Below are 23,685 nucleotides of genomic sequence, written 5' to 3'. Positions count from 1 at the left end.
AAGCTGAAAGAACTGAAGAAAAAATTCAAGCCTCGAGTTGCAGTAGTGAAGGATTCCATGGGGAAAATATTAAACAACGCAGGAAGCATCAAAAGAAGATGGAAGGAATACACAGAGTCATTATTCCAAAAAGAACTAGTCGATAGTCAACCATTTCAAGAGATGGCATATGATTAGGAACCGATGGTACTGAAGGAAGAAGTCCAAGCTGCTCTGAAGGCACTGGTGAAAAACAAGGCTCCAGGAATTGATGGAATATCAATTGAGATGTTTCAACAAACAGATGCATCGGTGGAGGTGCTCACTCATCTATGCTAAGAAATTTGGAAGACAGCTTCCTGGCCAACTGACTGGAAGAGATCCATATTTATGCCTATTCCCAAGAAAGATGATCCAACTGAATGTGGAAATTATAGAACAATATCATTAATATCACACGCAAGCAAAATTTTGCTGAAGATCATTCAAAAACAGCTGGAGCAGTATATTGACAGGGAACTGCCAGAAATTCAGGCTGGATTCAGGAGAGGACGTGGAACCAGGGATATCATTGCTGAGGTCAGAGGGATCCTGGCTGAAAGCAGAGAATACCAGAAGGATGTTTACCTGTGTTTTATTGACTGTGTAAAGACATTTGACCCTGTGGATCATAACAAACTATGGATAACATTGAGAAGAATGGGAATTCCGGAACACTTAATTGTGCTCGTGAGGAACCTTTACATAGATCAAGAGGCAGGTGTTCGGACAGAACAAGGGGATACTGATTGGTTCAAAGTCAGGAAAGGTGTGTGTCAGGGTTGTATTCTTTCACCATACCTATTTAGTCTGTATGCTGAACAAATAATCCGAGAAGCTGGACTATATGAAGAAGAATGGGGCATCAGGATTGGAGGAAGACTCATTAACAACCTGAGTTATGCAGATGACACAACCTTGCTTGCTGAAAGTGAAGAGGACTTGAAGCACTTACTAATGAAGATCAAAGACTACAGCCTTCACCATGGATTACACCTCAACATAAAGAAAACAAAAATCCTCACAACTGGACCAATGAGGAACATTATGACAAAAGGAGAAAAGATTGAAGTTGTCAAGGATTTCGATTTTACTTGGATCCCCAATCAACAGCCATGGAAGCAGCAGTTGGGAAATCAAAAGATGCATTGCATTGGGTAAATCTGCTGCAAAGGACCTCTTCAAAGCGTTGAAGAGCAAGGATGTCACCCTGAAGACTATGGTGCGCCTGACCCAAGCCATGGTATTTTCAATCACATCATACGCATGTGGAAGCTGGAAAATGAATAAGGAAGACCGAAGAAGAGTTGACGCCTTTGAATTGTGGTGCTGGTGAAGAATATTGAATATACCATGGACTGCCAAAAGAACGAAGAAATCTGTCTTGGCAGAAGTGCAGCCAGAATGCTCCTTAGAGGCAAGGATGGCAAGACTGCATATTACATACTTTGGACATGTTGTCAGGAGGTATCAGTCCCTGGAGAAGGACATCATGCTTGGCAGAGTACAGGGTCAGCAGAAAAGAGGAAAACTCTCAACGAGGTGGATTGACACAGTGGTTGCAACAATGAGCTCGAGCATAACAACTATTGTAAGGATGGCGCAGGACCGGGCAGTGTTTTGATCTGTTGTGCATAGGGTCGCTATGAGTCGGAACCGACTCGACGGCACCTAACAACAACAACAACAACAAAGTATTGAAAAGCAAAGATGTCACTTTGAGGACTAAGGTGTGCCTGACCCAATACCCATGGTATTTTCAATCACCTCATATGCATGCAAAATCTGGACAATAAGGAAGACTGAAGAAGAATTGATGGCTTTGAATTATGGTGTTGGTATGACCACGGACTACCAGAAGAACGAATACGTCTGTCTTGGAAGAAGCACAGCCAGAGTGCTCCTTGGAAGTGAGGATGATGTGACTTAGTCTCACGTACTTTAGACATATTGCCAGGAGGGACCAGTTTCTGAAGAACGACATCATGCTTGGTAACGTAGAGGGTCAGCAAAAAAGAGGAGGACCATCAAAGAGATGGATTGACACAGTGGCTGCAATCGTGGGCTCAAACATAGCAACGATTGTGAGGATAGCATAGGACTCTTTCATCCTGTTGTACATAGGGTTACTATGAATTGGAGCCAACATTATGGCACCTAACAACAACAACAAAGGAAAAAAATTCGGAATGTGTCTGCATCAGTCAGCATACACTGTGTTTGTTATGGTAAAAACCCAACCCATTGCTGTTGAGTTGATCTGACTCATAGGGACCCTACAGAACAGAGTAGAACTGCCCCATGGGGTTTCCAGGCTTTAATCTTTTTTTTTCTTTTCTTAATTTTATTGTGCTTTAGGTGAAAGTTTACAGTGCACATTTGTTTCTTATTCAAAAATTTATGCACAAATTGTTTTGTGACATTGGTTGCAATTCCAGCAATGTGTCAATAATCTCCTCCTTTCCCTTTATACCCCCGGCTCCCTATGCCCATTAGTCCAGTTCTCCTGTCCCTTCCTGCCTTCTCGTCTTTGCTTTTTGGCAGGTGTTGCCTATTTGGTCTCGTATATTTGATTGAACTAAGAAGCGTGTTCTTCACATGCGTTACTGTTTGTTTTATAGGCCTGTTTAATCTTTGACTGAAAGGCAGACTTCAGGAGTGGCTTCAGTTCTTAGTTAGCAGGGTGTCCGGGGGCCATATTCTCAGGGGTTCCTCCAGTTTCTTTCAGACCAGTAAGTCTTGTCTTTTTCTGTGAATCTGAATTTTGTTCTACATTTTTCTCCTACTGTCTGGGACCCTCTCTTGTAATCCCTGTGAGAGCAGTTGGCGGTGGTAGCCCGGCACCATGTAGTTCTTCTGGGCTCAGGCTGGTAGAGGCTGTGGTTCATGTGGTCCATTAGTCCTTTGGACTAATATTCTACTCGTGCCTTTGATTTTCTTCATTCTCCTTTGCTTCAGATGGGATAGGACTAATAGGTGTATCTTAGATGATTGCTCACAAGTTTTAATATCCCAGACGCTATTCACCAAGGTAGAATGTAAAACATTTTCTTTATGTATTATGTTATGCCAACTGGCCTAAATGTCTCCTGAGACCTTGGTCCCCAGCCCTCAGCCCCAGTAACTTCATCCCTCAAGGTGTTTGGATGTGTCTAGGAAGTTTCTATGAGTTTTCATGGCTTTAATCTTTATCAAAGCAGACTAGCACATCTTTCTCTTGCAGAGTGACTTGTGGCTTCAAACCACTGACCTTTTGGTTAGCAGTCAAGCACTCAACTACTGTGCTACCAATGCTCCTTGTGTTATGGTAGCTACCCTCAATCTCAGGGGTCTACTTAGCAAAGGCTGCTTTTCTAACTTATGCAGTGTGCCACTTAGGGTCAGCTGTGGCTTTGCTGCATGTTGTGTTCACTCTGAGACTGAGGCTGATGGAATAGCCTCTATTCCGAATGTTGCTGATCATCAAGGCAGCAGGAGAGGAAAGCACGGTGAAACACATTGACACTTAAAGTTTCTACCTGGACTGGAGTGGTTCATACTGCCGCTCACGTTTCATTGACTAAGGCAAGTCCTAAGCTTGTTTAGAAGTACACTCCTTGCTAAAGCCTGGGAGATAATAGTGAATGTTTGGGAACAATAATATAGTCTACCACAGGGTCTCTTTACCCTTTATTTGTTGCCAAATAAACAGGTTTTTTAGCCTCTTGCCTCCTCATGCAGCAAAGACTATTTTGACAGTGTTTGTTCCTATCGAAAAAAAATGAAAAGAATTCTTGGAGAATTTGCCCGTGTAGGTCCCAGCCTCAGCTCCCTTAGGTCTCTAGTGAGGTTTGAACAGTTTGCTAAAGTGGTTCTGGGATGTAAATAAACCATCAGGCAGTGGTTAGCATGTCACAACCAAAACAAAACCCGCTGCTGTCAAGTTGATTCCGACTCATAGCAGCCCCATAGGACAGGGTAAAACTGCCCCACAGGGTTTCCAAGGCTGTCTTTATGGAAGCTGACTGCCATGTCTTTCTCTTGTGGGGCAGCTGGTGGGTTCAAACCACTGACCTTTTGGTTAGCAGCTGAGCGCTTAACCACTGTGCCACCAGGGCTAGCATGTAGTGGGCTATAATTCCTATATCAATGTGAACAACTCTACTAGTTTAGAGGGTCTTTGGAGATAAGCAGGCAGATGGCTTAGAATCAGACAGTTCTGGGTTCAAATCCTGGCTCTACCACTCTCAACCTACTGAGCCCCTGTTTTCTCTTCTTTAAAATGGAGATAAACTCATAGTTTTGCTGCAAGGATTAAATGAAATCACATTCAAAGGGCCTATCATGTTGCCAATCACACAAGGAACACTCAATAAACAGTGGCCACCCTCCCACCCCTCCCGCATTGGGGTTTCTTGATGGCTCTTATTCATTAGGCATGGAGTTGGCCAATAATGTATCAACTTGAAATCAAACAAATGTTTCTTGACTATCTAAGTTTCAGGCTCCTTTGAGCTGCAAACCTTGGCTGCTTTTTGCTGCTAACCAGGTTCCTTTCACTCTCTCATTCCGAAAGATCCTGCTAACTAACTGGAAGGGAGATTTCGCCTGATCCCACTCTATCTGAACATCCTCTGACTCACTCTTCCTAGTGCCACCCAAGTTTCATCTGCATCATTGCTTACACACAGTGTAAATACTTCGTTTAATCTACGCATTTGTAAATGTTTGTTCAGCTGTCAGTGCCATTGTGTCTTTCATTACGCTTTTAATTAGCTCAGTTGATTCTGAGAGTCGAGGTGAATCAAGGTTTGGGTCAGGACATCATACGGAAGAAGGCGTGATGGGAGTAGATGTATGAGTGCACTAGTGCCAAGTTCCTTGCCAGAACTGGGAATAGGCTTCTACTGCAGAAAAATATTCTAAGCTAGAAAGGAATAGCTTAAAGTATTTCCCCCAATAGAAGGCCCTGGGTGGCGCAAACAGTAAACATGCCCAGCTGCTAACGGAAAGGGTTGGAAGTTGAAGTCAACCCAGAGGCACCTCAGAAGAAAGGCCTGGTGATCTACTTTCGAAAAATCAGCCATTGAAAGCCCTGTGAATCACAGTTCTACTCTGACACACATAAGATCACCATGGGTCAGAAATGACTCAATGGCAACTGGTCCTGGTTATTCCTTTCTCCTGAGAATGATTAAACAGCAGAGTCCACGTTTGAGGAGTATCCCATTTTGCCTTACTGGTATAATTCGAAGTTAACACCAAGCTCCCACTGGGCGAGAATTCAATTTAAGAATGGTTTACACAGAGTGAAGTAACCTAGCTCTGTGAGTTAGCTAGACCGAGCAGCAACTAACATTTAATGCCCTCTTAAGGGGTTGTAGCTTCTGTGGCCTCTATTTTTCTAGTATCCACCCTACCTCTTTGACTTTGCATAAGCTGTTCTATGTCCCCAAATGTCTTCCTCTACTCCCAGCTTTTCTTCTGTCTCCATATGGCAAACCCCTCCTTATTTATTAAGACTTAGCCTTAACCTTACCTTCAAGGAGGAAGCGTACTTTGGTGTTCCCCACCCAATCTGACAGAATTGAATCTTGGTTCTTCTCTGTTTCCATGGCACAAGTATATACCTCCACCAAATCCATTGGAATTATTTTTTTACATGTTTGCTTCCTCAGAAGTCTAGGAGCCCACTGAAGGTAGGGACTTTGTTTATTCCTTTTTGACTCTCTGGTCAAATACAATGCTGGGTATAGAGCTGATGTTGTTAGGTGCCACCTGGTTGGTTCCGACTCATAGCGACCGTATGTACAACAGAACAAAACACTGCCTGGTCCTGCATCATCCTCACAACTGTTATGCTTGAGCCCATTGTTGCAGCCACTGTGTCAATCCATCTCATTGAGAGTCTTCCTCCACTTTACCTAGCATGATGTCTTTCTCCAGGGATTGATTCCTGCTGATAACACATTCAAAGTATGTGAGATGTAGTCCCCCTATCCTTGCTTCTAAGGGGCATGCTGGCTGTACTTCTTCTAAGACGTATTTGTTCGTTTTTTGGCAGTCCATGGTATACTCAATGTTCTTTGCCAACACCGTGATTCAAAGGCGTCAATTCTTTTTTTTTTTAATTTTTATTGTGCTTTAAGTGAAAGTTTACAAATGAAGTCAGTCTCTCATACAAAAATTTATACACACCCTGCTGTATACTGCAAGCTGCCCCCTAATGAGACAACATACTCCTTTTCTCTACCCTCTATTTTCATGTCCATTCGGCCAGCTTCTGGCCCCCTCTGACCTCTCATCTCCCTTCCCAACAGAAGCTGCCCACATAGTCTCATGTGTCTACTTGATCCAAGAAGCTCACTCTTCACCAGTATCATTTTCTATTCCATAGTCCAGTCCAATCCGTCTGAAGAGTTGGCTTTGGGAATGGTTCCTGTCTTGGGCTCACAGAAGGTCTGGGGACCATGACCACTGAGGTCCTTCTAGTCTCAGTCAGACCATTAAGTCTGTCCTTTTTATGAGAATTTGAGGTCTGCATCCCACTGTTCTCCTGCTCCTTCAGGGGTTTTCTGTTGTGTTCCCTGTCAGGGCAGTCATTGGTTGTAGTTGGGCACCATCTAGTTCATCTGGTCTCAGGCCAATGTAGTCTCTGGTTTATGTGGCCCTTTCTGTCTCTTGGGCTCGTAATTACCTTGTGTCTTTGGTGTTCTTCATTCTCCTTTGCTCCAGGTGGGTTGAGACCAAGTGATACATCTTAGATGGCTGCTTGCTAGCGTTTAAGACCCCAGACATCAAAGGCGTCAATTCTTCTTCATTCTTCCTTACTCATTGTCCAGCTTTCACATGCATGGGAGGCAATTGAAAACACCATGGCTTGGGTCAGGCACTTAATCATCAAGGTGACATCTTTGCTTTTTAACACTTTAAAGACGTCTTTTACAGCAGATTTGCCCAATGCAGCGTGTTGCTTGATTTCTTAACTACTGCTTCCATGGGTGTTGATTGTGGATCCAAGTAAAATGAAATTCTCGACAAATTCAATCTTTTCTCTGTTTAACATGATGTTGTTTATTGGACCAGTTGTGAGGATTTTTATTTTCCCTATGTTGAGGTGCAACCCATACTGATGGCTGTAGTCTTTGATCTTTATCAGTAAGTGCTTCAAGTCCTCTTCACTTTCAGCAAGGAAGTTTGTGCTATGTGCATATTGCAGGTTGTTCATGTGTCTTCCTCCAATCTGGATGCCCCATTCTTCTTCATATAGTCCAGCTTCTTGGATTATTTGCTCAGCATACAGATTGAATAAGTATGGTGAAAGGATACAACCCTGACACACACCTTTCCTGACTTTAAAACATGCAATATACCCTTGCTCTGTTCAAACAACTACCTCTTGATCTGTGTACAGGTTCCTCATGAGTACAATTAAATGTTCTAAAATTCCCATTCTTTTCAATGTTATCCATAAGTTGTTATGATCTACACAGTCGAATATATTTGCATAGTCAATAAAACACAGGTAAACATCTTTCTGGAATTCTCTGCTTTCAGCCAGGATCCATCTGACATCAGCAATGATATCTCTGTTTCCACGTCCTCATCAGAATCTGGCTTGAATTTCTGACAGCTCCCCGTCATTGTACTGATGCAGCTGCTTTTGAATGATCTTCAACAAAATTTTACTTGCGTGTGATATTAATAGTATTTATTGTTCGATAATTTCCCCACTCAGTTGGATCACATTCTTGGGAATAGGCATAAATATGGATCTCTTCCAGTCGGTTGACCAGGTATCTGTCTTCCAAATTTCTCGGCATAGGCGAGTGAGTACTTCCAAGGCTGCATCCTTTGTTGAAACATCTCAATTGGTATTTTATCAATTCCTGGAGACTTGTTTTTTTGCCAATGCCTTCAGTGCAGCTTGGACCTCTTCCTTCTAGCTTTTGGGTATAGAGTAGGTACTTGATAAATGAGTATCGAATATTGTTTAACTATGCATAGTGACTGACACCCAAATATCATCATAGCAGGCAGTGGTGCTGAGAGCTTCCCAATGGCCTATGTTCAGCTTTTTATTTTGCACCTAGTGCATGAAATACAGTGTATTATATAAAGATACCCAGGGAAAATGGAAGCTTGCTTTAAGATTGGAAATTATATGAGGAGCTCCGTCATGTTTTTCTCTCTCCCTCTTGCAAGTCTTGGTTCATTTTAAATTTCTCGTTATCTGATTTCCTCTTATAATAAATAAAGAGAAGAAAAAGAATCAGGTAAAGCTTCATTTGTTTAAGTGGCTGTGGATCATGCGACGTGTTGAACACCCTGCTGTTGAAGCATTGCCAGTGCTGAATCAAGGTTTGTGTAGGGTTATTTCAGGAAATTGTAGGCTGTGAAAAGATTGCAAACAATACAAGACAATAAAATCTCTATCTCATTGCTTTGAGCATTGAGATCTGTTTCTCTTAAGGACGTGTCTCCAGAGTTAGATACCACCTTCTGTGTGAGAACTCTCCTCCCAGCCTGCTCCCATCTCCTGAAACTGTGAAGACTATTTTCTGTCCTGACACTTGACCTTGTATATAATAACAGCTGTCTTTAGAGACCTTTGTTTTATGACAGCCTGTACATGATCTCTTTTGCCAGTAACTATGACTATTATTTTCCTTTTATAGGCAAGGAAGCGGAGACTAGGAGAATGTAAAGAACTTGATGTAGGAGCATAGGAAGTGAGCTATGGAACATGAGATTTGAACCCAGGTCTGCCTTCCCAATCTAGGCTTTAAGTTTTTCCTCCTCACCATGTCCCAGAATCCTCCTGCCGTTATAGTCATTACAGCTCGTTTTTTGGAGAACCCTCCTTCCTAAAGGCTGCTGATTCCTTTCCCCATACCGTAGTCTCTCTCCAGCCTTATCTCCCACCAGTCTGGACAGAAACAAGCACTTTAGGGAAGCATCTTGGAACTCCAGCCAGGTCAGGAATGAGGAGGTGCCCAAGGCTTCTAAGAGGCAGTGATGACTGGGAGCCAAAAATCTCCAGACTTAGAGCTAAGTCCAAACATTAGTCTTTCTACTCTTTTACCCCATTATCTGGCTGGCTTCACTCAAATGGCTCAGAGAGATCCCCGGTCTGGGGCTTTGATGAGCTTGATTCTAGTCTTAGGTTAAAACCTGGTGACTATGGGCCTCAGTTTCTTCCTCTAACAGATGGGGATAATCTCAGCTTTGCCCATCTCCTTGAATTCATTACTTAGGCAGTTCTTTAGTAACCTTCTGCCTGTAGCCCCACTCAAATGATGGTGGGCTTTGAGACCTGAAGGGATGGGAAGAAGAGGAGTGTTAGGTATATTTTCAAGGATCCACTCAATGACCCAACAAAGAACCAGGAATTTCCAATTCCCTTGATAACTTGGGAGTTCTGGGGATTCCTACCCTCTTTCAGGGGGCTAGCAAGGATTGCTTCCTATGTGGAATACTGTTTTCCTTATCAGAATGCACTGTAATGATCTATCTAATGTTGTTTCCCATTAGATTGTGAATTCTTAAAGAACAAAGACTATTTTTTTTACCCTACTCACTGCTACTCACAAGTCATCATACCGCACCTGGAAAACGGATCCTTTGTCTTCCACCATTGTCCTCCCACCATCTACTTTCGGCCCAACAGCCAGAGTGATCTTTTGAAAGCATAAATCAGATCATATCAATCCTCTGTGCTCAAAGCTCCTTGTTTCAGCCAAGATCCTTACAATGGTTTACAGGATTGTCATGGATTGAATTGTGTCCCCCTAAAATATGTGTCAACTTGGTTAGGCCATGGTCCCCAGTATTGTGTGGTTGTCCTCCATTTTGTGATTGTAATTTTATGTTAAAGAGGATTAGCGTGGGATTGTAACACCCTTACTAAGGTCACATCCCTGATCCAATGTAAAGGGAGTTTCCCTGGGGTGTGGCCTGCACCACCTTTTACCTTACCAGACATAAAAGGGAAGAGAAGTGAGCAGAGAGTTGGGTACTTCATACCATCAAGAGAGCAGTGCTGGGAGCAGAGCACAACATTTGGACCTGGGGTTCCTGTGCTGAGAAGCTCCTAGTCCAGGCGAAGATTGACAACAAGGACCTTCTCCCAGAGCAGACAGAGAAAGCCTTCCCCTGGAGCTGACGCCCTGAATTTGGACTTGTAGCCTACTAGATTGTAAGAGAATAAACTTCTCTCTGTTAAAGCTATCCACTTGTGGTATTTCTGTTATAGCAGCACTAGGTAACCAAGACAAGAACCCACTTCTTACTTCATCTCCCTATTCACCTCCCATTTGCTCACGCCGGTCTAGCCACCTTGGCCTCCTATTCCTAACACTTTCAGGAATGCTTCTGCCTCAGGGCCTTTCCACTAGCTGTTGCCTTTGCCTGGGACACTCTTCAGATTAACTGCCTGCTTCACTTCCTCACTCTTTCAGGCCTCGGGTTAAAATGCCCTTATGACTGGGGCTGTCCCTGATGGCTCTATTAAAAGTTGTAGGTACCCTCCCCCCCTCCAATTTTCCTCACAGTCCTTACCCTGGTCTATTTTTTTCCATAGCACTAAACACCTTCTAACATACTAAATAACTTATTTATCATTTTTCTTCTCATACTAAGATTCCAGTTTCTCCTCATACTAAGATTTCAGCTCTAAGGAGAAAGGTAATTTCCCTTACTCTCCCTCCCCTTCTGTTCACTGATACTTCTGAACAGTAAAATAGCGCCTGGCTATTAGTACCAAAAAACCCAAAACCCATTGCTGTCAAGTGTATTCCGACTCATAGTGACCCTCTGGGACAGATTAGAGCTGCCTCATAGGGTCTCCAAAGAGCGACTGGTGGATTCAAACTGCGAACCATTTGGTTAACAGGCAAGCTCTTAACCAGTAGTGGTTGGCAAATGTTCGTTGGATGAGTGAAAGGCATCTTTTATCTTCACAGTCTTCCTGGAGTCTTGTATAAAAAAGGCACATGTGAGTACCTCGGCTGCCCAGTACACAGTAATGCTTGGCGAATGGCACATGTTCAATGTTTGCTGAGGAACTGGGCACTCAGCTCTTTTACTACTCAAGGTCTTTATCTCATCCCTTTGAGGCTATGTCAAAAAAATTCCCAGGAACAATTCACTCAGGGCTCTTCTTTCCCTCTCATCCAAGGAAGTATTCACCTAACAAATACTGAGCACACTAATGTGTGTTCAAAACCTTTCTTGGTGCTGTAGAGGAATATATGACTAACGTGAATGAAGCAACAGGAATGATACCTCGGAATTTAAGTGTGAAATTACAGGGCAGATTATTAGTGCTAATAATTTATGGGAAAACAATCAGTTTAGATTGATGTAGACTTAAATTCCAAAGTTCACAAGTCGCCTGAATCACCTTTCTAAACTATCTGATAGCAGAACAATAACCTTGGCAGCAAACTTGAGAATCATAAGGGTCTTTAAAATTCCAACTCCTTTGCTTTCTAAGGCCAAGGAAACTGAGGCTAAGAACGGGACAAGCCTGGTAGCGTTGGGTCTAGAACTCGGGACTCGTGAAGTTCTGACGGGAGGGGTATCCTTAAAGTTCAAGCGCCTTTATTGGGGCGCGTTGTAGGAGAAAGGGTCCGGTTTCCCGACGGGACTAAGGTGTCTCTCGCTACTGTAAAGTCGCTGGGGGGAGGAGGGAAAAAAGGGGAGGAACACAAGGTCACGAGGCGCCATCCCTCCAGGGCATTAGGCCCTGAGATCCGTGGACAGACTCTGAGGCCGAAGATCCCTGCTATTCTCAATTACGAGGCTGCCTCCGCCGGCCCCACTCCCCAGGCCCCACTTTTAGGCGCAGATCCCACTCTGAAGCAGCTTGGCGTCGCCTGCCGCTACGAGGCGTAGCCCGGAGTATCCCAGGGCACTACTTGTCCCAGCGGAGGAACCCACGGGCGTCTACACGGCCGTGACCGCGGAGGCGCCGTGACGCCGCCGACGCTGGGCTGGTGGCGCAGCGACGTCGCGAGAGGCGGGGGCGGGAGGGGGAACGGGTCGGGAAGTAGTTCCGGGTGCGCGGCCCCGGATGTTGGCTGCTCCCGCTGCCGCCGCCGCTTTCGGCGCTGCTCGGGCCCTCGGCAGCTCGCACCAGGCACCGTTGGGACTTTTCCCGGGGGGCGGAGACGCACGCAGCGGCCGGGGGCTCGGCCGAGCCGGCCCGGCCTGCGCAGTCTGAGGTAAGGGCCCGTCGCCGGGGCGGCCGGGCCGGGTCGGCGGGCGAGGAGGCGGGGCTGGGGCATCTCCCGGGACGGAGGAAGGGGCTGCCCTCCGCGAGACGCCCTCTCCCTTCTCAGCCCCGGCTGTGCTGCGGGACTGGAGGCGGGCGGGGCAGGGGCCCGAGCCCGGGCCCGGGCCTGGCGGGCGGCGAGGGCTGGGTTCCTCCCTCCCCCGCGGCGCTCCTCCTCAGCTGCTGCTGCCTCTCAGCCGGGAAGCAGCGACTCCGCGCTTACCGCCCCTCCCCCAGACGGGGCCCCGGGGAGACAGACGTGGTTCCCGGGGGCCCCGAGTCCGAGGACAGTGACCGTCTCCTTCGTTCCATGATTTACGCCTTTTGCCTGGACTAGTCTCTGACCTGGGCAGGATGCAGCTTCTTCCCTTCAAGCCCAGAGGCGCTTTTCGGCCCGCGAGGCGGACTGTGCCTCGCGCCTCGGGGGTTTCTTTCGGGGTGAGGGGGCCCGTGCAAGGGGCCTGCGTTCCCGCCCATCCTGTCGCCGTGGCCTTTACTGGCTCTAGGGCAGAGGCAGACGTTCCATCAGGACATGTTGCTGTTCTGTGTGTATTGCATCCTGCCCACGTGGTAGGGCCCCCCACCCCCCATTTTTGCAGCTAGTGGGGAGGGTGGTTAAACTAGGCGGGTTTTCCTCTGTGATTTCCTCCTGATAACGTGGAAGGTGTTAGGACCAGTTTGTTGTGCTGATGCCAGCTGTTGGTTAGATGGAAGAAGCAAGAGTTGTACTCCTTGAAATTGAGACCAGTAGGGGATATAACAGGGCTTAGCTTCATTGACATCTTTTCTTCTCTCTTTAGCTGCTCTTGTTCTTTTTTCTGCTGTTTAATCCTAGAGAGAGAGTTGGTGCTTGCTGCTGGTGCATGGAGGTGTATAGTTTTCACTTCTCCGCTCTACTTTTTGTGTGTGACTGGTGAAGGGTTTTCTGTCTTGCATTGTGCAGTCCACGTCTGTTGGCATCCTAGTTGGATTCCTGAATGAGCTGAGTTGGACTAGCCTGGGGGTTTGAGATTGGTGGGCATCTTTTTTTGTCCTTTCCTGACATTTATTTCTCTTTTTTCCGATTTTGTTTTGTGGGGAAACAAGCACGCATGTCATAGGAGTGTTACCTCCATAGCTCTTGTAAGGCCTCACTGGATAGTGTGACTTAGTCACTTATTTCATGGAAGCACTTTTATTTCATTTTCCCTCTCTCTATCAAATATCATTACATTCTGTATTTTATAATTGGTTTGGAAACATGTGCATTGAGTAGTTTGTTTCTTAATGTCTGTCTCCTCCAGGTTAAGGATTCCATCTTCCTGTCCTTTGTGACCACAGATTGCACTCTTAACAGGGAACATGCCACAGTTGCAATGAGAGAAGCCTTTATTATTCCTCCTAGACCTTAGCAAATATTTGTGGAAAAGGAGTAACTCCTCTCCCTTTTTCTGTTTGGATGGCATGTGTAGATGTGATTGAATTTTTTAGTTTCTTAGATAAACCTGAGGATATGTATTTTTTTTTTTTTTTTTACTGGTTTTTATGTGTCTTGGAGTTGAAATAAATCCTATTCTTGGTTTTGTGCTGATGAAGATACAACGAATCTCTCAAGCCTTTGTTAGAAATTTTTTGGATGGGACTAGAAAAATCATTGACATCGAGTTGACTCCAACTTAGTGATCCTATAGGATAGAGCAGAACTGCTCCATAGGGTTTCCAAGGCTGTAATGTTTACGGAAGCAGACCACCGTGTCTTTCTCCTGTGGAGTGGCTGATGTATTTGAACTGCCCACCTTTCTGTTAGCAGCTGAGCTCTTAACCACCGCTCTACTGGGGCTCCTTTGGATGGGACCAGGACACATTTATTTTGGCTGTTTTTGGTTCGTTAGTTTGGATGAAATTAAGGAATTTTTACTGTTTTGAGGTCAGTTGTTAGATTCCAAAATAGCCAGTGTTCTTACTGTTTTTCTACATTGTGTATTATTTTTTGAGTATATTTTTGACATTGAATTTTTTCCTTACATCTGGTGCATTGTTAGTAAGTTTAGGATTGTTGAGGTGGTATTAGTGGAGGACTTGTCAAGGCTAGGAGATTTAGTTTGGTAGATTACCACAGTATGTTCCACAGAAAGGGAGTAAAATGATGCACGATGTTCCTGAAGAAGGGTTTGTATCTGCTGAGTGTGCTGGAAGTGGGGAGACTGACTAGAATGCTCTTGGAGAATTTTAGTAATAAGATGTTGATGGTCAGACATAAGATAGTAATTGTGGGAATAAAAGAGTAGCCTAGTATTTATTGCATGTTTACTGCGTGCCAGGCATTGTTTTAAGCTCATTAAATCTTCATGACAAGGTATTGTCATTGTTATGATGAAACTGAGTTAAAGAGAGGTTAAGCAGCTTGCCCAGAGTCCCACAGAGAGGAAACAGCAGAGTTAGGATTTGAACCCTGACTACCTGGTCTCTGACCCCATGCATTTAAACCATTATCTTATATTGTCCTAAGAGAGTATAGACTATACAAGGAAATGCATGTGGAATAAAAATTAATTTGAACTGAGTGAATTGAGTGTGGGGCAAAGGAAAGAAAGCAAATAAACTGTTAAAAAATTAAAGCCTAGAATCCTGGGAGGATGGCTGAGTCATTGGTAATAGTGAGGAAATTAGGAAGGTATCACTGTGAAGAAAAATGAGCTAAGGTTGGTTATGGCCAGTACTAGATTGTGGACAACCAATTTTTCAATACCAGGCCAGTGTCCCCCTGCCACTCACTGTGTCCTGATGGCCTTCTCTCCATGCTGGTTTGGCTCTGGTAATGCAGATTAGCTCCTAAGCAAAACAATTAGGAAAAGAGATCTGTGGAGAAGAAAAAAATGTATACTACATTCTAAAGCCACATAGAAATGGCATTCTTCCACCCCCACCCCCGGGGGGGCGGGACCAGAAAACCAACCCCCTTGCTGTTCAGTCAATTCTGACTTGTAGCAACCCTATAGGACAGAGTAGAACTGCCCCATAGGGTTTCCAAGGAGCGGCTGGTGGATTCAAACTGCTGACCTTTTGGTTAGCAGCCAAACACTTACCTGCTGCACTTCCAGAGCTGCAGAAATGGCATAGGGATTATTTATTTTGGTTGAGTCACATCACTAATTTCCAGCCTTAGTGAAGGTAATCAAGAATAGGCTAAAGTAGGATTGAAGTATCTGTGGTCCATCACTATAGGATGAATAGTCAGAGACAAAATGTAGATATGCACTGACCAGGGCTAATAGATGGTAGTTAAACACGTGAGTAGATGAGTGTTGCGAAGAAACTAGTATAGTGGTAAAGAACTTTGAGGCTTGGAACCTTGGGTGACATTATAGGCTCTTGGGTGACATTATAGGCTATTAGGTTAAAAAAAAAAAAAAAAAAGGCGCTCTAAGAAGAACCAGGAAGTACATCAATGCCATGGAAGCCAAGGGTAGGAAGATTTTCTAGAAATTAGGGTTATTGACAGTATCAGATGTAATCTGGAAGTTTAGAAACAATGATAATGATGAAAAGACTGTTCAGCTAGAACAGAAGGAGATAATTTGTAACCTTAGAGAGACTTGAAGGATGTGAACAGATGCCAGATTTGTTTTCAGCAGGGTTTGTAGAGAGACATGGTCTGATGTGGCGATTCTTAGTATTCTCTTAATTCTTCCTCCAGTCTCATTCTTATTCACGTGTTAGGCCTACTCAAACATCAAGAGAACTCACTTTTTTTTTTTTTTTTAAAGAAACTTGGGTTCTAAAGCCAGTGATAACAGTTCTTAAAGCTTTCTTCTTACTCTTTTAAAAGCTTTATTGAGATATACCCAATATAATTCATATATAATTCATTCATTTAGTGTACAATTTAATGGTTTTGAGTATATTCGTAGAGTTGTGTAGTCATCGCTACAGTAATTGTTAGAACATTTTCATCATCTTAGAAAGAAACCTTGTACCCATTAACAGTTATTTGCCATTTACCTCCAGGTTCCCTTCCCCTAGCCCCAGGCAACCACTAACGTACTTACCATCTCTGTACTTTTGTCTATTTTGTACATTACATATAAATGGAATTATATACCATACGGTCTTTTGTGTCTGGCTTCTTTCATTTAGCAAAATGTTTTCCAGGGTCATACATGATATAGCCCGTCTCCGTACTTCATTCCTTTTATTGCCAAGTTTTAGTCCATTGTATGGATATATCGAATTTTATTTTTTTGTTCATCAGTTAATAGACATTTGAATTATTACTCTTTATTTTTGTTGTAATTTTGATGAAGGTTTACAGACCAAATTATTTTGTCATTAAACAGTTAATGTACATATGGTTTAGTGACATTGGTTGCTAACTCCCTGACATGCCAACACTCCCCTTCTTGACCTTGGGTTCCCTATTACCAGCTTTCCTGTCCTCACCTGCCTTTTGGTCCTTGGCCCTGGGCTGGTGTGCCCCTTTAGTCTCATTTTGTTTTATGGGTCTATCTAATCTTTGGCTGAAGGGTGAACCTCAAAAATGACTTTAGTACTGATTTAAAAGGGTATCAGGGGCCATACTCTCAGGGTTTCTCTAGTCTCTGTCAGACAGATAAGCCTGGTCTTTTTTTTGTGAGTTATAGTTTTGTTCATTTTTCTCCAGCTCTGTCCGGGACCCTCTATTGTGATCCCTGTCAGAGCAGTTGTTGGTGGTAGCCAGACACCATCTACTTGTGCTGGACTCACTCTGGTGGAGGCTGTGATAGTTGTGGCCCATTAGTCCTTTGGACTAATATTTCCCTTGTGTCTTTGGTTTTTTTCATTTTCCCTTGCTCCAGATGGGGTAGGACCATTAGAGTATCTTAGATGGCTGCTCACAAGCTTTTAAGAGCCCAGACACTACTCATCAAAGTGGGATGTAGAACATTTTCTTCATAAACTATGTTATGCCAGTTGAGCTAGATGTCCCCCGAGACCCCCAATCCTTAGCCCGGTAATTCGGTCCCTTAAGGAGTTCAGATGTGTGTATGAAGCTTCTATGATGTTGCCTTGGTCAAGTAGTGCTGACTTCCCCAGTATTGTGTACTGTCTTACCCTTCACCAAAGTTACCTCTTATCTACTGCCTAATGTTCTTCCCTCCCCCCGCTTCCTAGTAACCATCAAAGATTTTTTCTTTCTGTGTGTAAACCTTTTCATGAGTTTCTATAATAGTGGTCTCATATGGTATTTGTCCTTTTGTGATTGACCTTATTTCACTCAGCATAATGCCCTCCAAATTCGTCCGTGTTGTGAGATGTTTCAGATTCATCATTGTTCTTTATTGTTTCGTAGTATTCCATTGTGTGTATATACCATAGTTTGTTTATCCATTTATCCGTTCATGAACACTTAGGTTGTTGCATCTTTTTGCTCTTGTGAATAATGCTGCAGTGAACATGGGTGTGCCTATGTCTGTTCGTGTGACCACTTTTATTTCTCTAGGATATATTCTTTAGGAGTAGGATTGCTGGATCGTATGATATTTCCATTTTCTAGCATTTTAAGGAAGCGCCATATCGTTTTCCAAAATGGTTGTACCATTGTGCATTCCCATCAGCAGTGGCTAAGAGTTCTAAGCTCCCTGCAGCCTCTTCAACATTTGTTATCTTCTATTTGTTTGATTCGTGCCAGCAATGTTGGGGTGAGATGATACCGCGTTTTTGTATTTCTCTAATGGCTAGTGATAGTGAGCATTTCCTTCTCCTGTCTTCTGTTAGGTGTCTTCTTTGGTGACATGTCTGTTCATATCCTTTTCCATTTTTTGATTGAATTATTTGTCTTTTTGTTGTAGAGGTGTTGGATTTTCGTATAGATTTTAGAGATTAGACCTTTGTCGGATTTGTCATAGCCAATTTTTTTTCCCCAGTCTTTCGGCTCTCTTTTTACCCTTTTGGTGAAGTCTTTTGATGAGCGTGTTTAATTTTTAGAAGATCCCAGTTACTTAGCTTATCTTGCGATGTTTGTGTATTGTTAGTTATGGTTTGTATCCCATTTATGACATGTATTAGGGCCTCTAGCATTGACCCTATGTTTTCTTCTATTTGTAATTTTTCATTTTATATTTAGGTCTTTGATCCATTTTGAATTAGTTTTTTGTGTATGGTGTGAGGTATAGGTCCTGTTTCTTTTTTTTTTTTTAACAGATGAACATCCTGTTTTGCCAGCACCATTTGTTAAAAAGACTGTCTTTTTTCCTCCCATTTAATGGACTTCGGGCCTTTGTTGAAGATTAGGTGACTGTAGCTGGATGCGTTTACATCTGGGTTCTCAATACTCTTCTCTTGGTCAACGTGTCTGTCATTGTACCAGTACCAGGCTGTTTTGACTACCATAGCTGTATGGTAGGTTCTGGGGTCAGGTGGTGCGAGTTCTCTTTATTCTTTTTCTTCAGTAGTGGTTAACTTATCCGGGGCCTCTTTCTTTTCCATGTAAAGTCAATGATTAGTTTTTCTATTTCTTACAGTTTTAAATTCTTTACCATCTTCATCTTAATCCTTATCCTGCCAACCCCACCCCTTCTCATGTCTTTTCTTTGAGATTATAACCTCTGCCACACACTCTAGTAGGCATTGGGGGTATAAAGATGAGTAAGACATGGCCCTTGAACATTCGTATAGTGTTTTTATGGTTTACACATGTTTTCTCATACTTTATTTTATTTAATCTCACAGCAACTGTGTGGCATAGGCATAGTATTTTTTAGCATGAGCCAAGTTGAAATTTTGATTAGGTGATTTGCCCAAGATTGCATACTTAAGTCAGTGGTGGAGTGGTTAGGTTGTCTTATTCCTGTCCATAGTTATTTCCACTACTCCATGCTATTTCAGGAAACCCTTGTGGCATAGTGGTTAAGAGCTGTGGCTTCTAACCAAAAGGTTGGCAGTTTGAATCCATCAGGTGCTCCTTGGAAACTCTTTGGGGCAGTTCTACTCCATCCTGTAGGGTCGCCATGAGTCGGAATCGACTGGATGGCAACAGGTTTGGTTTTTGGTTTGGGATGGTATCTCAAGTAAGGACATGAATATGAACACTTGGTGGCGTAGTGGTTAAGAGCTACGGCTGCTAACCGAAAGGTCTGCAGTTCGACTCCACCAGGCGCTCCTTGGGAACTCTATAGGGCGGTTCCGCTCTGTCCTGTAGGGTCACTGTGAGTCGAAATCGACTCAGTGGAAGTGGGTTTGGTTTTGGTTTTTATGCTGCTATCCTATCTTAAAAGGATCTGCTGTACATTCCTGGCAACTTAGAGGGACGGGGAAACTCCCTTACTTTGGGAATCATTGATTTTTCATGGTTAGTCTTCGGGGTTGAAAATGAAAAGACTTTTCTTACCAGATTCTAGTACTGGTTTGCTCTGTGTTTTAGGCAAGTTATTTTATATTTCTGCCTTTTCTCTCAGAAGACTGTTGTCAGTTGCCATTGTGTCGGCCCTGACTCATAGCCACCCCATGAGCAACAGAAGAATGAAACATTGCCCCGTCCTGTGCCATCTTCATGATCATTGGTGTGTGCAAATACATTGTTGCAGGCACTATGTTGGACAGTGTTTTGCTTAGAACTTTAGTGGGGATTAATGTGGTGATGATGATAGTGGTGGTGGTAGTGATAATAATGATAGCTAACGTTTTCTGAGGGCTTACTATGGGTCCAGAAGTGGTCTAAATACTTTGCATATGTTATTCATATTATCCTCACAACAACCCCAAGAGATAGGTTTTTATTATGTAAATTTTACAGATGAAGAAACAAATGCTGAGAAGAAGTTAAGTAACTTGACTAAGATTACATAGCTAGGAATAGGAAGAGCCTGGATTCGAACCTCTACAGTCTCTGAAAAGGCAGCAGTTCTAACCTACCGACTCCATGGTCAGAAGACCTGGTGATCTGCTCCCATAAAGAGTACCCCAAAAGCCATTCCTGTTGAGTTGATTTTGACTCATAGCAACCCTCTGGGACAGAGTGGAACTGCCCCATAGGGTTTCCAAGGCTGTAAATATTTACGGAAGCAGACTGCCACATCTTTTTCTTGCAGAACGACTGGTGGGTTCGAGCCGCTAACCTTTTGGTTAGCAGCTGAGTTCTTAACCACTGCGCCACCAAGGACTCCTCTTGTCTTTAAGATTATAATTATAGCCTAGGGAACCCTATGGGGCGGTTCTACTTTGTCCTATAGTGTTACTATGAATTGGAATCTATTCACCTACGTACAACAAGAAATCTGTTTTCAGAACTTAGTGGCTCTTGATCACTGCACTGTATTGTTTACTGTGTTATGAATTAATAGAGGATAATATTTCAGGTAAGGACATGGCCTGGCCAGAATGTGAATATGAACACTTTTAGACCCATACTAAATCAAAAAAACCAAACCTGTTGCCAACAAGTTGATTCTGACTCATAGTGACCCTGTAGGGTTTCTAAGGCTGTAATCTTTATGGAAGCAGACTGCCACATCTTTCTTATGCAGAGCGGCTGGTGGATTTGAACCACCAACCTTTCAGTTATCAGCGGAACGCTTTAACCACTGTGCCCCTAGGGCTCCTTGGACCCATACTGAGCCTCAGAAAACTTTAACTATTACAGTCTTCCGTTGGTATCCGCAGGGGTTTGGTTCCAGTAGGGCCTGCCCCATACTGAAATCCGTGGATGTTCATGTCCCTTGTGTAAAATGGTGTAGTATCTGCATATAACTACATAGAAAACTTATGTTGTTGCTGATGAGTACTTTCTGTCAATGCTCAAACAAGTGCTGGAGACTGAGGAACTGTGAAATGGCGGAAGGCTACAGCAGGGTATTCCTACACATCATTTCTTTTGCATGAATTCAGTGTAGCAGTGCTTGGTGCGCTGGCAAATTCAAGTTTTACTTTTTGGAACTTTATTTTTTTGAATATTTTCGATCTGTGGTTGGTTGACTCCACAAATGCGCAGTCTGCTGATACAGAGGGCCAGCTGTATTATCATTACCACCACCACCATCATCATCACCCCATTCATCCTCATTACAATTTTCTGCAGAATATTCAATGTAGTGCTGGAAAATGAGCCACCTAGGTTGGAAGGCGCTGGAAAAGTATGAAGACTAGATTTTGAATATGGTTATGTAAGCAGTCAAGTAGCAGACTTGACATTGCATCAGCATTTCTTTTAAACATGAGCATAACACTAGAGTAAACAGAGATAGATGTTTTTTAGGCATTCAGATGCTTTTTTTTTTTTTTTTTTTGTGCTTACTAGTAGCCTTTCAACATAGCACTTACATTATCTTCACTGCTCTTCACTCTTCCCTTTGTTAGTCACTTAGCTTTCCACATTCAGAAGCCTTGGCTTGAGACAGCTAAAGCTCACTTATACTTCTGTCCTCAGCCTTCCTTTAACTGTTCATTTTTGCTTTCCATTTTGAACAGTTAGCTTTTCATTCTTAGAGGGAGGTACCCTTTACCTTTTTTATCTAAAACTCAAAACATCACAGCGGCATTTTATAACAACTGCCAACAAATTTGACCATCTTAATTGGCTTAGTTGGATGTTAGTGCACAAATAACAAAATCCAAAGCACGATGTTTTGGTTAAAGAGATTGACTTATACTGAAATTGGAAAAGGCATCTGCAATACAGGATTTTTGATTTAATAGAATTTGTTTTAACCAGATCAACCAAGCATTATTACCGTGGGCCATCTGTTGGGATATGGAAATAGCTTTGTTATATGGAACCAGATGTTGTGCTTATATTTATAACAGTGACGTTTTATTTATTTTAAGTAACCTTTTGTAGTTAGGTACCTTTGACTGCTATTCTACTTGACATATCAACTGATAACCCAAGAATGTGATATCTTTCAGAGCGGTTATTATTCTATTGTAGGATAAGGATGAAACAATTGGAACAAAAAGCAAATGAAACTTCCATATATAGTATCAAACTTTAGTACTATAATAAGATAAAATAGGACAAATATGAATATATGTTACAGGATAATTAGGACCACATTCAGTAAGAACTCTTACTTGTTTAGCCTTTAACACCATTAATAGGGTTGTTGTTGTTAGGTGCTGTTGAGTTGGTTCCGACTCATAGCGACCCCATGTACAACAGAGTGGAACACTGCCCTGTCCTGCACCATCCTTACAGTCATTGATGTGTTTGAGCCCATTGTTGCAGCTTCTGTGTCAGTCCATCTCATTGAGACTCTTTTTCACTGACCCTCTGCTTTACCAAGCGTATGTCCTTCTCCAGGGATTGGTTTCTCCTGATAACGTGTCCAAAGTATGTGAGACAAAGTCTCACCATCTTCTCTTCTAAGGAGCATTCTGGCTATACTTTCCGAGACAGATTTGTTTGTTCTTCTGGCAGTCCATGGTATAATCAGTAGTCTCTGCCAACACCATAATTCAAAGGCATTAGTTCTTCAGTCTTCCTTTTTCATTGTCCAGCTTTTGCATACATATGAGGCAATTGAAAATACCATGGTTTGGATCAGGCATAGGTTAGTCCTCAAAGTGGCACTTCTGCTTTTAACACTTTAAAGAGGTCTTTTGCAGCAGATTTGCCTAGCACAATAAGTCATTTGATTTTTTGACTGCTGCTTCCACGGATGTTGAATATGGATCCAAGTAAAATGAAATTCTTGAGCACTTGAGTATTTTCTCCATTTATCATGGTGTTGCTTTTTGGTCCAGTTGGAGGAATTTTGTTTTCTTTATGTTGAAATGTAATCCATACTGAAGGCTGTGGTCTTTGATCTTCATCAGTAAGTGCTTCAAGTCCTCTTCACTTTCAGCAACCTAGGTTGTGTCATCTGCATAATGCAAGTTGTTAATGAGCCTTCCTCCAATTTTGATGCTGTATTCATTTTCATATAGTCCAGCTTCTTGAATTATTTGATTGGCATACAGATTGAGTAGGTATGGTGAAAGAATACAACACTGACACACATCTCTCCTGATTTTAATAGGCCTAGTTTCTAATACTCCATGTGTCTGTTAGTTTGTTGTACTGTGGGGGCTTGTGTGTTGCTGGAAGCTATGCCACCAGTATTCAGATACCAGCACGGGCACCCATGGCGGACAGGTTTCAGCTGAGCTTCCAGACTAAGTTGGACTAGGAAGAAGGACCCGGCAGTCTACTTCTGAAGAGATTTAGCCCCTCAGGTTGGAAGGCACTCAAAAGGCGACTGGGGAAGAGCTGCCTCCAATTCCCACAGTGGCTGCAACAATGGGCTTGAGCATAACAATGATTGTGAGGATGGCACGGGACTGGGCAGTGTTTCGTTTTTGTTCTGTTGTGCATACGGTCGTTATGAGTTGGAATCGACTCGATGGCACCTAACAACAACAGTTCCTAATAGTTACTAAACTGTTTGGGTTGCTCTAAATCTATGCTAGATTTACCATAA

At 43.1% G+C, this 23,685-nt stretch overlaps 1 protein-coding gene across 3 annotated transcripts in view; it reads left to right on the top strand.

The window, feature by feature from the left end:
• The first annotated feature begins 12,018 nt into the window (after window positions 1-12,018).
• Window positions 12,019-23,685, top strand: part of FOXJ3 (forkhead box J3) — a 172,351-nt gene continuing 160,684 nt past the window's right edge. For 2 of the 3 annotated variants that reach the window (XM_049878964.1, XM_049878963.1), the window contains exon 1: window positions 12,020-12,224. The gene's annotated coding sequence lies outside the window, so the exon portion shown is untranslated. Of the gene's footprint in view, window positions 12,225-23,685 lie in introns of all 3 variants that reach the window. The other variant, XM_049878965.1, reaches the window with a different exon arrangement.

Source organism: Elephas maximus, chromosome 3 (genome assembly GCF_024166365.1).
Source record: "Elephas maximus indicus isolate mEleMax1 chromosome 3, mEleMax1 primary haplotype, whole genome shotgun sequence".
In the NCBI taxonomy this organism is placed as follows: Eukaryota; Metazoa; Chordata; class Mammalia; order Proboscidea; family Elephantidae; genus Elephas; species Elephas maximus.
Note: the sequence above shows the minus strand (reverse complement) of the source record. Positions and strands in the feature narration are given on the sequence as shown.